This window comes from Pithys albifrons, chromosome 3, assembly GCF_047495875.1.
Source record: "Pithys albifrons albifrons isolate INPA30051 chromosome 3, PitAlb_v1, whole genome shotgun sequence".
Lineage (NCBI taxonomy): Eukaryota > Metazoa > Chordata > Aves > Passeriformes > Thamnophilidae > Pithys > Pithys albifrons.
In genome coordinates this window covers 10,725,008-10,740,299 of record NC_092460.1, presented here as the reverse complement: position 1 = coordinate 10,740,299, position 15,292 = coordinate 10,725,008, and positions in this window count along the sequence as shown.

Below are 15,292 nucleotides of genomic sequence, written 5' to 3'. Positions count from 1 at the left end.
TTTGATTTCACAAGGGTGAGGCTGGAAGGGACCACAGTGGGTCATCTGTTCCAACCTCCCTGCTCAAGCAGGGTCATCCCAGACCACATTGTGCAGGATTGTATCCAGACAGTTCTAGAATATCTCCAGTGAGGGAGACTCCACAGCTCTCTGGGCAATGTGCTCCAGTGTTCAGTTATTGCAGAGTAAAGAAGCTCTTTCTAATGTTAGGGTGGAACTTCCTGTGCTTTCTGCTCGTTGGCTCTTGTCCTCTTGCTTGGCAGCAATGAGCAGAGCCTGATCCATGCTCTTGACACCCTCCCTGCAGATACTGACAGATATTGGTGAGGTCCCCCTCAGCTGTCTCTCCTTGAGACTGCACAAGCCCAGCTCCCTCAGCCTTTGCTCAGAGAGGTGCTCCAGTCCCATAATCATCTTTGTTGCCCTCCATTGGATTGCTCCATGAGCTCCATGTCTCTCTTATCCTGAGGAGCCCAGAAGTGCACACAGTGCTCTAGATGTGCCTCACCTAGGCTGAGTAGAGGGGCAGGATTCACCTCCCTCGACATGCTGGCAGTGTTCTTCCTAATGCACCCCAGGATCCCATTGGCCTTCTTGGCCACAAGGGCACACGAAGGGAAAGCCAGTCAACCAGCAGGAGCCCCAGAGCCTTGTCTGCAGAGCTGCTTTCCAGCAGGTCACCCCCAGCCTGTACTGCTGCATGGGGTTATTCTTCCCCAGGTGCAGGACCCTGCTTTTGCCTTTGTTGAACTTCAGACAATTCTCCTCTGCCTATGTCTCCAACTTGTTGAGGTCCTTTTGAAGGGCTGCACATTACAACACCAACATCCTACAATTGCAGCAGTTGTTTTCCCATGACTTGGAAAACTTGGTGTGGCTCTGTGAATCTACCAAGCTGACACCCTCCTGGAAGCATCTATCAACAGCAGCTGTAAAAATCAGAGTGGGAAAGGAATCAGCTCCCTTGATAAAAATTCTAGATCATCTTCCTTATGCTTTCACTCTTGCTAGATTCAGGGCTTTTCTATGTCTTCAGGATTTTATTTCTAGGTGGTCTTTTGTAGTAAGTATGGACCAAAGTAATTGAAGGTCCCTCCCTTCCCCATCTGGGTGATGTCTTGTAACTCATGGAGCACAGAACAGTAACACTTGGCTACATTCAGACAACTTGAAGAGCATCATAACACACTGTCCTGTCCCATTACAGAACTGCCTTTAATGCTGAAACTCCATTTCCTCTTGAAAAGTTTGGCCCTCCAAGCTATTTTTCTTGACTGTGTGTCTCAATTACTCTTTCTGTTTATACCCAGATTTTGGGGGATGAGAGGGGAAAAAGGTAGAGTTAATCACCAAACTAACTCCTACCCCCATCTAGCTGCTTTTTGCTTTTAAGGAAATGAAGTCAGAAGTAATCCAGAAATGTGAGCTCCTGCCAAGACATTTATTTACACAAAGCTTACAGGAGGTGATATTTGTGTGTGCCCAAAGCTTGGGCAACTACCTTACATTAGAAGGAAGATGGCAAACATTTCGCCCCTGATACCATCAAGATGACAAACTCATCACCAGCAAAATCAGTAATTTTTGCCACTCTGCAGTGCCTGGAAGCACACAGGGCAGTCCATGCTCACTCTGAATCCCTGCTGCATATAACACTATGAATTGTTGTCCAGCTGAGATGGAAAAGTGTTTAAAAACACCTTTGAACTGTTTCCCTTCCAGCCTGGCTAGTTTGGTGGATATGACTATTTTTGTTTAAAAGGAAAAAAAAAAGAAAAGAGAGAAATCAAAACAAAGAGAAAGTTCTGTGCAGAAATTGCACTGGAAGCATGAACAGGCCTGTTGACTTTCTGCCTGAGTCCTGTATTTTATAACCATGAGAAATTGTTCCTTTTAACTACTGTTTGCCTTGATGTGTGGGAGCAGTGAAATAAGGAATATGTTGCAGTGCCTGAACAGACATTGACATCTTTCAGAGACTTTTGATAACTTATTTTTTAGAAATGTTTTGCTTTATTTGAGTTCCATTTTTTTTTGTATTGGCAAATAATAGGAAAATGGGATCTACACATGATTATGGTTGCTCTTACTGCTTTTTTTAAATCATTTTATCATTGCTATTAAGAGGGCCTGGGAAACTGATCTGTTGTAACAGCACCTTTCTTGATCTTTATTAGCTGTTTTATTTGTCAGGTACTTTATGTGTTCAGGTACTTTACAAGTGAGCTTAAGAAATTATTTATGTTCTCCTTGTGCTATCATTGGGACTAGATAGTTATAACGTAGCATCAAAAAACTAGGGGATAATTTTTATGAGGTGCCACTGGCAAATGAAAATCACTGACCAACAGTTTTGTTTCATCATTTCCATCAATTTTAGTGGAATCCAGCATGTTCTGTAGAGAAGCTGCCAGAATTAAGGAATTTGTCAAAATGAGAAGAAATTTGCAGTGGGCCCTACCCACTGCCTTTATTCTTAGATATCATCCTATGGGCTCAGGCTCTCTGTAAGCATCCAAGACCTTCATCTGTTCAAGAAAATAAAAAACAAGCACTGAGGTGAGGGAAAAGACTGTGACTGAAGAGTTTCCTCTGAACACCAAGACTTGAAATACAAATTACACAGCGACTCTGAGGCCAAACCATAAAGTATATTCCCTTGCTGACCTCAGCTTCTCAAAGTCAGCCCTCAGCATAAACAACTTCAGGAAAAGCCACTTGCCCAATAGGAGTCTGTGCTTACTAAATCAGCATCTGCCCTTGTGCCCATTGCTTCCTTTTTGGTAAATTGAGGAACAAAGCACTTTGGAAAAGACGCTTTGCTGGAAGCTGAGTTGCCTGGAAAAGGCAATGGGAGTTCATTCTGAACACTTGAAATGTGTAAACTACTCTGTACTTAATAAATATGGAAGATTAATTTCCATCTCTTCCTTGTTTCAGGTTTGTTTTCCTTGTTCATCTACATGACCCTAGATCTGTGGACTCTGTAAAGGCAAAAACTATGATTTAGGAAGTGAGTTTTGCTTCTGGAGAGGAAGTAAGTTGATTTCATAACTTCAGTGTCACCCACTGTTTAGTTTTGTGGACACATGAAGGTATCTGCAAAACACTAAGGCAGATGTGCAAAACATGGCACAAGATTGCTATTGCTAAAATCTCCCGTGCAACTTCAGAGGATTTTCCTTCTTTCTCCCTCTCCCTTTGCCCTGAAGGCTGAAAACAATAAATGTTTTGGGGTTTTTTTTCAAAATGGGCAGTATTTAATTGGCTATTATTCTGACAAAAAAAGTCTACTATGTACTGCAGCACTTCATGAGAAAAGAATGGCACTGAGCTCAGGGAATGTTCAACAGACTTTTTTAGCCCAGAAGAAAGCTGTAATAGCTGTAAAAAATTGTTTCTAATCAGAATAGGAAGCAAAAGTTGAAATTTTGAGCCACATAGTGGAAAAATATTCTGAAGAGATTTTCAAATAAGCAACAACATAAAATGTCCACATTGCATAGCAAAATAAAGGAATCCAGTATGTCAAAGTAACAGTTTTCATTTTGAATTGACATTTTGAAATGACAAACACTTCCTATTGAGGTGCTGGCTTTATTACAGAGAATTCTCAATTGAAAAATTTAATAAAAATCAATACTTTCCTTTGGAAAAAAATTAATTCAGCCTGACCTCTGTTGTCTGAGGAAACCTGTTTTATTCTGAAACCTTCAACTAGAGTTAGGTAGGATATAGTAAACCACATTTTCAGCTTGCCTTAGTGTTTGTGTAAATGTGGTTTTTTCCTTCCTTACAGCATTCTGATTTCCTCAGCGTTTGGAAATTATCTTTTCAGAGTTATCACAGCATGTGACAAAGGATTTATATTCAGGTGTTCTTGTGAAACTTCTGCTCATTTTCCTTCATTCTTCTTAAACTAGATCAAGCTTTGTTATATATTTGTCCGTGCTTTGCTGCTCTTGAAACAAGCTGTTATAAAGTTTTTAAAAAGGGAAAAGGGAACAGAATCTCCAGATGATAAATACAAGTAGTGCCTAGTGGAAAAAATCAAGGGGGGGGGGGGGAGGAGAGGAAATATCTGTTAAAACACTTTTTGAACAAATAGCTGTGATCTAACTTTGTATTGCAAGGTTGCCTGGTTACACTGGAAGAACAGGGATCCTTCTATATATATATTACCTAGTTTAGTGTTTACTGCTGGAACTTGGAATGTAACTCCAAGCAATATTTACAAATGTTTGGGATGAAGTAGTTCCAGAAAACCAAACAAAGAGAGGAGGAAGGGAGATTAACCCAAACTTGTTGTTTCTGTTTCCCCTATCATGTTGCTATGTATAATCTAAAATAGCAGGTAGATAGTAGCTTATGTAACTGAGCTGAATGAAAGGGGAAAGTATAGGAGATTTTGGAGAGATGGACTAGTGCAAGGAAGGGTCCATGGCAGGTGAACCTTTATGCAGAGCAGAGGGGGAGAGTCCATTGTTAAGTAAGGCAGAAAGGGATTTGTAAAGGAAGACTCCTGGTCTGGGGTTTGTGGTGGGTTCATGGAAGTACAATCAGCCTTGGTCTGGGGATTAGAAGCCTCCTGTGTTCTCCTGCTTGGCCATTCCCTCTGTCCCAAGCACCAGCGTAGCAGTGAAGTGACAGGTCACGTGTCACCTGCTCTCCTTTGTGCTCCTTGTGGGGATGAGTTGTCTGTGCCATGGAAGTGTTCACGTGTGCATGTGATGTGCATTTCTATAGTCCTCTGTGCTTATGGCTGTGCAAGGTGCTGAAAGAGTTATGCTTTGGATCACCAGGTGCGAGGTTTGTGGCAGTCCTTAGTTCCTCAGAGGTTTTTCTTAGTTCCTGGTTCCAGAGAGCGCAAGAGCTCTGCATTGTGAAAAAGGATACCCTAATTGATCTGGAAAGCAGATTATGCAATGTTTTGAAGGCAGAAGGGAATAGTCCTTCTGCAATTTAGATCTAGGATGCTGTTCTTTTTTCCTTTCCTTTTTTTTTAATGGATGCTTTGAATCTCTTTAGTTATGTTCTGCTATAATTATATCTTATCGTAGAGGAGTAGGGAGGCATTTCTAAGAGGAGAAACTCTTTGATCTTGGCGTCACTTAATGTTTCATTTAATCTGATTTTCTTGACTGGTTTTCCCTGATATGAAAAGGAACATAATCTTTTATCTAGCTCTTAAATTCATATCTGAATTGGGACTTTGTGTTTATACACTCTGAAAAAAAAAGATAAAATTTCAGGATCATATGGGAATGTCACAAGTGGTCTGTGCTGTATATCACAGCCATATGTGATTTCCCAGTGGACAGAACTGTGCATCAGACTAATTCTTCATGCTCTGAAGCCAGAGATCACTACAATCTCAGCCATGATGAGTCACTATGAGCTTTTTTCCTGTAGTGGTTGATGACATGTGATGAAATATTCTAATTCTGCCCAGTATGGGGCAATGATGCATCTTCACTGATGGCTTCACTGTAGTTTTTTGTAAATCTTTGGGAAATGCTATTTCAGGAGCCCCCAGACAGCCAGATTTTAAAGTTCCTTTGCAAGACTAACTCAGTCAACATATTTGATGATCGTATTTTAGATCTGACAGTCATTTCTATTATCCTGGGGCATATCTTGTATCTTTCTGCCTTGAAGAGTTAGCAAGTGGTGTCAAATGCATTCGGTACAGAGACTGCCCATTTCACCTGTCACTGCTTGGCTGGGATATACATTTAGGTCTGAATGTTATCCTCACAATGAGGCCTAATTGATGCTAGCAGAAATTCAGAGTGAATTTGTGCAGAGGCCACGAGCTATAGTTGGATTTCAGTCCCTTTGTGCTTGCTGGAGACAAGTTTGCTCTGTTGGTATGGTTACAAGAACTGCTCCTGGCTTAAGGGGTTTCTCACTGCCAGTCTGTGGGATGAAACCCATTAAAGGTCTGACATGGACCCTCAGACTGATCTCCACCTCCTGCAGCTTCCACTGCTGTCTCCAATTCTCTGCCTCTTTTGTGTGTAAAATAAAAGGCTTCGTTTTTCAGACTGTCAAAAATGTTTTTCTTGAGTCCTTAGGCTAGAAAAATTGGTAGCCAGTGAAAGCCAAATATTTCAGATGTTAACCTCTGATGGGGAAGCAGATGCAAAAAGTGACTCTTATCAATGCTGGTTTTGTGAGAGCAGAAAGATGATCTTGGGTTTTGTAACTATGTCTCGCCTACGTACCTTCAGCATATCTGTGCCTGCCCACGTTGCAGGCTGCAGCCTCACAGATTGATGCTCCGGATGTCTGGTGATGGTGGCAGGGAGTTTGCCATGCCCTCGTTTACCCTGCTCAGCTTACACAAGCTGGCTGTGGCCAAGCATTCTGAAAGGCTCTCACAGCTCACAAACCAGGCAACTCTCTGGGTTTCTGCTGGTGGAAACTACATCAGACAGGATGTGCTGTGGTAACCGCTCGGATGGGCAGAGTTCTGTTGGCAAATACCTACAAGGCAGGTGAAATTATCCTGACAAAAGTGTGGTTTAAATAGTAGGCCTCATAATGCTGCAGGGCATGGAAAATATAGGGATAGGGTGGGATGGTTTTAGCAGATCAATACCAAGTGCAGCTTTGCTGTCATCAAATGGACATTAGCAGCGCTCTCTTGCTGCAATGGAGTGATGTTCTTCTGCCAGGGACGTGTTTTACATCTGGCACCTTGATTTATATTGCTCTGATAATTAAGTGTTTCTTTTTATTTTTGTTTCATTTGTGTCATGTACTGTCCCAGCACTAGAAATTACGATCAAATAAAAAAAATACATCACAGAGAGCATTGAATGGTGTTCATTCATCCACAGAGGCATTGGAACACGACAGTTGGCTTTATTCAGCCATAACTCACTGTTTGGATGAAGGAATTTTGAACACTGGCAACACAGGTCTAAAAGGCTACAAGCAGATTACGGAAATAATCAAGGAAAGGGTGAGCTGGTAGGAGATAGGGCAAGCAGGCTCCTGTTTAGTGCTTGGGGAATTACTTTAGTTATATTTTGCTCTTCAAATGAATTGTTTTCTCTGATCTGAACAGCTATTTACCCTTCACTCTATCAGCTGAAATGTTTGTCTGCTTCAAAGTTCATATCATCTTATGAGTAAGTTCATCTAAAGAAAATGTCAGCCTTAGCCAAGGCAGTACAAAAGGAGAAAAAAGAAGAAAGAAATGAAAAGAACAGAAAAAGAATGTGTTTAGGGGAACTCAGGATAGTGTTCTGTGTGTTAGCCAGTGAACCTTAAACAATATTAACTTCTTAGCAACAATGATTCTGTTTTGTTTAACTAACAAAGGATATTGTAAGCAGATACGTGCATCTCAGGCAGATAAGGTTTGTGTTGGACAGTTCTTTTATTGGCCCAACATTTGGTAATTCACTCAAATTTAGCTATGGAACAAGAATTATGCATATTTGTTTCTGAGGCAGAGGTTAGACATAAGGCTCCCGGTAATTTTCCAGTTCCTTGCTAAATTTAAATCTTAATAGAGTGGGGCCCAGCCTGTCATCTTTATGTTTTCATGCCAATCCCAATGGAGCGGGGAACCAAAAGGGTAGAATTTAACCTGTCTCTTCCTTTCAATAAAAGAGCTGCACTTTTGTGTTTGCATTTCTTTTCCATCCAGTGTCTCAAAGCACGTGAATATTCTCTTTATGTCAGTGGAAAACTAAGGCATGAAGCAGTTCAGTCACTATTCAGCCCATGATGCCAAAGCATGGAGCTGGTTTGTTGCAGCCCACATCATGAACTGTAGGAACACACCCTCTGCAAAGTCCTGCATGTAAGTACTATAACATACTATGTAGAAGAATAGACTGAGGGAAAAGCTGTTGAGTGATTGCTAGCCTCCTAGTTTCACAGGATGGGAACAGACCCTGGGAATCCTGGATTCCAACCCCATATCAAATTGCTCTATATGCCTCCCTCACTTTGAGCAATCATTTCCCTTGATAAAATAACTTCTTTTAAAATATTTGAATTGTCAGCTGTCAAGTATACACCGATTTTTTTTATTTCATCTCAGGTGACTGAGGACTCTGTTAGTTCTATTGCACTGAACTGTCCCAAGTGTCACAGGTGCCCCGCTTCACTCCCAGCCAGAAGCAACTGGATTTTGTCGGATTGGAGTGTAAAATTCTTCTCTTGTCACTTTGTCTCATAGTTCAGGCAGGGAAATAGGATAAAACTGGCCAGGTTCTTGTTGCCAATGAAAGCCTTTTCTATCAAAAAGGAAATAAAAAAGACCATTTCTCTGTGCTCACCAACTTAAATAAGGAGTGGAATTCATTCCTTAGTAATCAGGGAAATTAAATAAAGTGAGGAGACAGAACATAAGGATGTAAACTTAGTTATTGAAGTTCTGTATTAAATTCCTGGATTAGACACAGAAGGAGGACGTGCCTTTCATGGGAAAATGCCTTTGAGCTTGACAGTCTTAGTGGTAAGAATTCTCTAAATGGAGAATTTCTTTGGTGTCTCTGTGGATGTAAATGTCACACAACCAAATTTTACTGAGTCACACCTCTACAAAACCCAAATTTTCCAAAGCTGAGCTGAAATGGCCAGCTTTTTCCCTAGCTTCTCATTTCAACCCTTCAAAACTGCTCCCATCTCATAATTCGAGCACAGATTTCCATGAATTCCCATGTCCCCACTTGTCTGACAGGGTTGGGCCATACTTGGACCTTCAACATGACTTTGGTCATATCTTCTGCTCACACTAAAGCCTGATGGACTAGGCAAAGTTGGAAGATGGATTTGACTGAACTACTCCAGTTCTTGAGCCGCTGACAGAGCACCCAGGCAGGCTCTGGACACTCTTTCTGTTTGCTTGTGTATGCATAAATGGTTTATATTAACCTGTCTCAAGGGTTTCATGAGGATTAGTTAATATTTGTGAGGTATTCATGTGTTGGGACTTCATATGCTCTTAGATCTAAAGTGTGAGTTGTGTATTGAACTCGTTTCTGTACTTAGCGTGTTGTAGCTTCAAGGACTAGTTAATGAGGTCAGCAGCTCCTGCCACCCTCTCAACAGATGTGTGTAATCGGCCAATTAGAGCAGGCATTGTCATGCAAACAGCATTGTTAACCAATTATCAGTGCCAAGGTGGCAGAGCTGCGGAGGGATTCAGCTTTTGAAGTGTATAAGAGTTTTGTGAGCGGATGAATAAAGTTGCCTGTTGCAGTAACTTCTGTGAAGTCGTCTCAGCAGGTCACAAACCCATCTCCCTCCATTACATTCATGGACATGCAGCATATTAAGTATCAAGAGCCAGTTCCTTCCTATTAAACTTGCATGACCTGATAAAGGATTCTGGTTTTCCTTTCTAATCTACATCTTGTAACACAGCAACCTGCTTATGTTTAGCTTCTCCTCTCTTCAGCTGCTGGACAGGAACAGCAGAGCCTGAACTCTGTTCTTCATGTTGATTTGCCCTTTCAGAAGATGAGGGAAAGGGGAAGCCTGTGCAGGATAAAGTGTGTGATGTTGGTTAGGTCTTGAAACGACCAGAAAGTTGCCCTACAAAAAAAATGAATACAGAGCTTTCAAAAGGTGGATTTCTGAGCAGCAGTGTAAGCTCAGAGCAGCCTCCCGAGCCTCTGCTTAGTGTTAGTGGCTTCTGCCTTAGAGTCAAAAGGCTCATTTGAAAGCTTGTTTGCTTTTCCATTTGTATCAAATGATCTGTTACTATCAGTCTCCATAAATCTGTTTGATTTCTAGCATCTTGTGAAATGTCTGTTTTGATAATCTCATTGAAACTGGGTCATTGAAGATACCTGCCAGGGAAAATGGTTTTCAATAGATCTTTTTATTTCCTCATTCACTGTAGGGTGCAGCATCAAAGGGCCAATTTGCTCGCCGGTTTTAACCATAGTCAACTTCTGCCCTGCTATAAAAAGATTACTACTGGTCCATGCAATTCTTTGCATAAAAAGTATAACATTACTTCTAAACAAATTTCTGCTACCTTTCATAAGACAGGGCCTGGGGCTGGTTTGTTTGGTTTTTTTTCCTTCTCTGGGGTGGGGTGAATGCCCTTTTTCTGGGACAGCTGTGGTCAGGCAAGTCTCGTGAGGCTTCTGACTCCCACTGGCATGACCTCAGTTCTGCATTGCTCTCTGCACTAGTCCTTTTCAGAGCTTCCCAAAATCATTAACCCTGTGAAAAACCTATTGGTGATGACCCAGGGTAAGTTAGGCATCACTGAATGTGGAGGACACTGCTCTGGCCTGGTGAAAGGTGATACATTTCAGCCTTCAGAAATCATGTGGGAAGGCTGGAATGGGGAGGGACAACAGCTCTTTGCTGGTGTGAACATCACGTGGGGGAGGAATTTTGGTGTAGAGGAGCAAAGGCAGGTGCCACAAGCACCTGAGGTGTGCAAATGCAGCAAAATCATTGTCAGGGGCAGAGCTGATGCTGACTTCATCTGATCAAGGTTTCATTCTGGTAACTCCCAGCACTCAATACTGTTGACCTTCTGAAAAAAGTAAAGAAAATATTGTCATGACTGGTCCTGGCAATCCTGGCTCTCCAATGGCCAGGTGAGTATTGTCTAGTTCAAAGCATCACCTATGGAAATGATCAGGAAGCCATATAGTAACATCTTTAGTTCTCTAGCAAAATTCACCTTCCCTCTAATGTGTCAGCTGTAATTAGAGGAGGCATTTACTCCTCTTTCACTATGGGTAAAAGGAGAACCTTGATAACAAAGGAAAGAGGGAGTGTTTAAAACTGGATTGAGTTATTTTAGACATAGTTAGGTTTTCTACCCTCTGATGAGTAGTACTGGGATCTTTTTTTTACAGTGGGAACAAGCAACTTCATCATCTGCAATGGCTATGTCTCACTGTAATAGTAAAAGTAGGATCAGACAATCTGAAGGTCCTTCCAGACCTCTATTCCTAAAACATGTATTGAGTAACAAACAAAAAGCACAAGGGAATTCTGCTGGGTGGAGGCAGGGTTAATTACAGTTTGTAACCCAGTACATGAGTTATGATAGGTATGCCAGACCTTGTCTGGTATAAACTGACACAGGCTTTGGTGAAGCTGGTCTGGTGCAGCTGAGGACTTACCCCTTGATGCTTAAAAATGCAGCAATTTTATGCACAAAAAAAAAATACAATACTCTTTTCTTTTTACTGCCTTTTTGCCTGTTCCTGACTTATGTCAGCCATCAGATTTGCATCTCTGGGGAATATGTGTAAGGTGAACAGATCTTTAGGCTTCACCAATTTTTGGACAGTGACCCTGGACCTTTCCATTTTTTCAAAGCTTGACTCAATTATTTTCCTAGCTGAGCCCCCTGAGCAAATTCCTCCCTTCCATGGCAGTTTTCTTTGCAGGCTCTTGCCAACCTTTCTACTCCTCCCTATCCATCTGACAGTGCCATTCATATTTAGTCTTTTGGATCTATCATTAAAAACCACTTTTGGTTTTCCTCTTACCCTTTGGCTTTATTAGATGCATTTCTAGCCTGTAGCATCCTGGGAGTAAATTGAATATAGAAATGTGTTCCTGCCCCTGATGAAGAAAAATTCCACTTATTCCACTTAAAGTAATGTGTTACTTTCATTAATGTCATATTCTACTTCAAGGTAAGTAAAATCTGATCTGATTTACTTTCTTCAGTACATTTAACATTAACATTTTGAAGGGATTCTGCTGTGAAAGTATCTTTCATGTTATTTCCCTTTTCCCAAACAATTTTTTTGCATTATCACAGGTTTTTCCATTTAGTCCCTAGGTTTAAAAACTCCTTTTGAATTGCATATTCCCTGCCTCCCCTGGCATTTGCAGCATCTCCTGATTTAGATTCAATATCTGACTTTAATTAGTATGCTCTCTGCCCTCATTCGGATCACTAAATCAGTCCACCAAGAGCAAAGGGAAAGGATGAGCCTGGAGCAATGTTTGCCATTGCAGAGGATCAGGTGAATGAATGGCAGTAAGCATTAACAGAGAAATTGTTAATATCAATACAAACACTTCTTTCCTGGGGAGAGTGCTGATGGGTTCCAAAGTCAGGCAAAATGATGCATGAATGTTTAGTCTCAGGTGGCATCTTCTGCAGATAAATTCAGATTAAACTGCAATAAATTCATGGTCCTGCTTGTTAAAGCTGTCAGCAAAGAGTGTGAGGAGCCCAGCCAGGATGTAACGCTGGAATGGATTAACATCTCACAATCTCCCTGGGATAACAGAGACTCTAATCTAGCTGCGCTCCCGGGATAGAAGTAGGACATCTGAATGACGGAATGCAGTGTGTCATCAAAGCATAAGCCTCAATTAAAGATAACCCAGAGGTTCTGGAGAAACATAAATAAATGCACAAAAAACTCTCAGAATAAAAATAACAGAAGAGACAGAACCTGAAGGGTTCTTAGCTGGGATTTGTCATATATTTTGATCTTTTAGGCCATGGACAGACTACTGCCAATGCTAAGAGATCACTGCTTTGATCTAATTCCATGACAATCAATAGATTGCAAGGGCATATTTTAGACGTTCAACAAGTCAGCAGATGCCTTTTGGAGATGTATGACTCTGTCCCTTCTATCTCCATGTGCCTGGCATATGTTCCATTATTTATGTTCTCCTCAAACAGACCAATAGATCTATCGATCTACTGAACAGGTTAATTTTTTTCTACCCATCATTGTCATAATCAGAGAGCTGACTGATGACTGCATTACTTTCTTTATCTGTGTTATGCTTTTAACTTCTTTAACTTCACCCCAGAATTAGAACAAAGGCTAATCCAAGCTCACCTGTCTTTCATCTGGAAGTTTGTATGTATATTTTGTGAATGAAGACACCCTGACAGATAACACTGCAGTCATCAGGAGGCACATGAGGTTATCTCATAGCTGTAGCATAAAGACTCAGATGTCCATAGAATACAGAAATCCAAGGCACAGGGAAACACTGACAGTGTGCACATTGTGGCCTTGTCCTTTAGATACTAATGAGACAGTCAGTGAGAACAGGAGGTCCTGTGAGAAAAACACCCATGTCACAGTTTTTGTAGCCACTGGATTCCTTTACAGCAACATCTGCTATACCAGAGTTGCTATTGGTTTGGGAACTCCAAATCACCATGGTTTTTTTGCAACTGCTTTGGCCAAATGCTGATGGTGAGGCAGCAATCCTGGGGTCCTAGGCTAGCAGAGGGGAAGAATGGCTTGCTGTCTTGTGAGAGGGAGGGGAATGGTGGCTTTGAAAGACCTAAGGTGTTGCTGAGATAGCCAGTTAGAGGCAATATTAAAGGTAACATCAAAGGTCTACTGTGTTAATAAAAGGAAAAATTTAAATCTTCTATATGATTGTTTAGTGGGAATGACCGAGAACTCCTTTCTGTGAGTCTTCATAGAAGGCTGTAGTTAAGAAAGCCCTGTGGCTTGTTGGAGGTTCAAATGAGGGAAGCAAAGGATTTTTTATTCTGTGGTTGTGTCAAAGGAAGGATTTGGCAGCAGACAGGCATGCTGGAAAATTGTAAAGTGATGGAGATGAAGCTATCCTGACAACACAGAGTGAGCTGGAGGAAACTTTCCTCTAGGTTCTCTGAAAAAAATTAGAAAATAAGTTTGACAGCTATGTCTCTGTTTCTTTTCTAAAATGGATTGCTTTTTCCTCCAAAGATTCTGCAAAAGATACAGGCACAACGATAAAAGATATAGCAGACACGTCAATTGCAAATTTAGAGGGCAAGCTGTCTACCTTCTGATTCTTACTCTAGAATCAGCTCCACGAGGTACTCATTTGTTGAGAAATTTTAAGTTTCTAGCACATCTTGTTTCACAGCTTAACACTGGAGTAAACTCCTCAAGCTGGGAATTCGGTGTGCAGCACAACAAAGGAGGGGAGTAAGAGTTGAGGAGGGAAGGCACGATGATGCATGTAGACAAGATGAAACAAGTTGGAAGCTCTCCACCTGCCTGTTGTTAACTGCCATACTTGAGCAAAAACAAACTACTAACAACATCTAGAGACTTGTATCCTGCAACACTCCTTTTATTTGTGTCCTCCCTAGAGTTTGGAGAGGCTGCACCTGACCTTTGTATGCACTGACTGTAGATGTGCCAAGCAAGCAGTTCAGTAGCAAACTAAGTGGAAATAATTATTTTAATTAGTGTAATTGGATTACACCAAAGTGTTTTTGAGGACTGCTGTTCTGCTTCAGATAAGTTGTTCAAACTGTCCTGGCTGTACATTGTTTCTAAACCAACACATTACGTAGGGGTTTAGGCAGGGAAAAGGGCATTGGCCAGAAAAATGCTTGATTTGCTTCAGATTTGATATTTGATAACACAAGGAATGTAGGATGGATTGCATTTTTACTAGGACAGCAGATTGTTTTTGTAAGCTGTCATCATGTGTACCTTGTTTTCTCAGGAAGTAATGAGGTTATAGGTATTTTCTTAACCTTTGTTTCTGCTTGTCATCGACAGCTGAAATCCCATTACCATCCACTGCGGACAGAAAAACAAAGCTCTGTGTTACACAGGACCGTACCTTTAAACAGGAACAAATCATCAATCAGCTATCAAAAGCACTGAAGGCCAGTGTAAATTACAGAGAGAAATAGTGGAGATCAGATTGAGGCATACCTGAAAACTTGGATATCTTTGGCAAAATAGTTGCATCTCAAAAGGTATTTGACTGCAGCTGATTACATCTGCTTTCAATTAGCAGAGGAAATAACCAGCAAATCATCAGTGTTATTTCTCTCCACAGCAGCTTTTTGAGGCAGCCTTCCATAACCTTATGTACTTGACAGCATATTTTAGCACTAACACTTGGTATGGCTGATTCTTCTCCTGAAAGAAACTGTGATTCTCACTAAGGAAGCCCATTGAATGCAATTAATCATTTGATGTAGCACAGTCCATTACATTTCAACAGATTAGCATTTGCTACTTGTTGTTGGTGGCTGACATCGGGCAACATCAGCTGTAAGCAAACTCAAATTCAGAATTTCAACATTGGTTTCATTCCTGGGCTCCTGCCTGTGTGTTGTGCAGATTGAGATTGAATTTGGCTTTCATTCTTTCATTCCTGTAGGTCCTCTAAACAAGATTAAAAGTGATGACATAGCTAATACCTCCTGCCTTTGCTGAGATTATAGCAGGTTGCTTGAACACTACCTGAAAGTTGGATTATGATGGCCAAAGTAAATGTTTGGTGAAGATAAGTAACTGGATGATAAAACTAAATGCCAGTGGGTTATCCAAGGAAACTGAAAGGG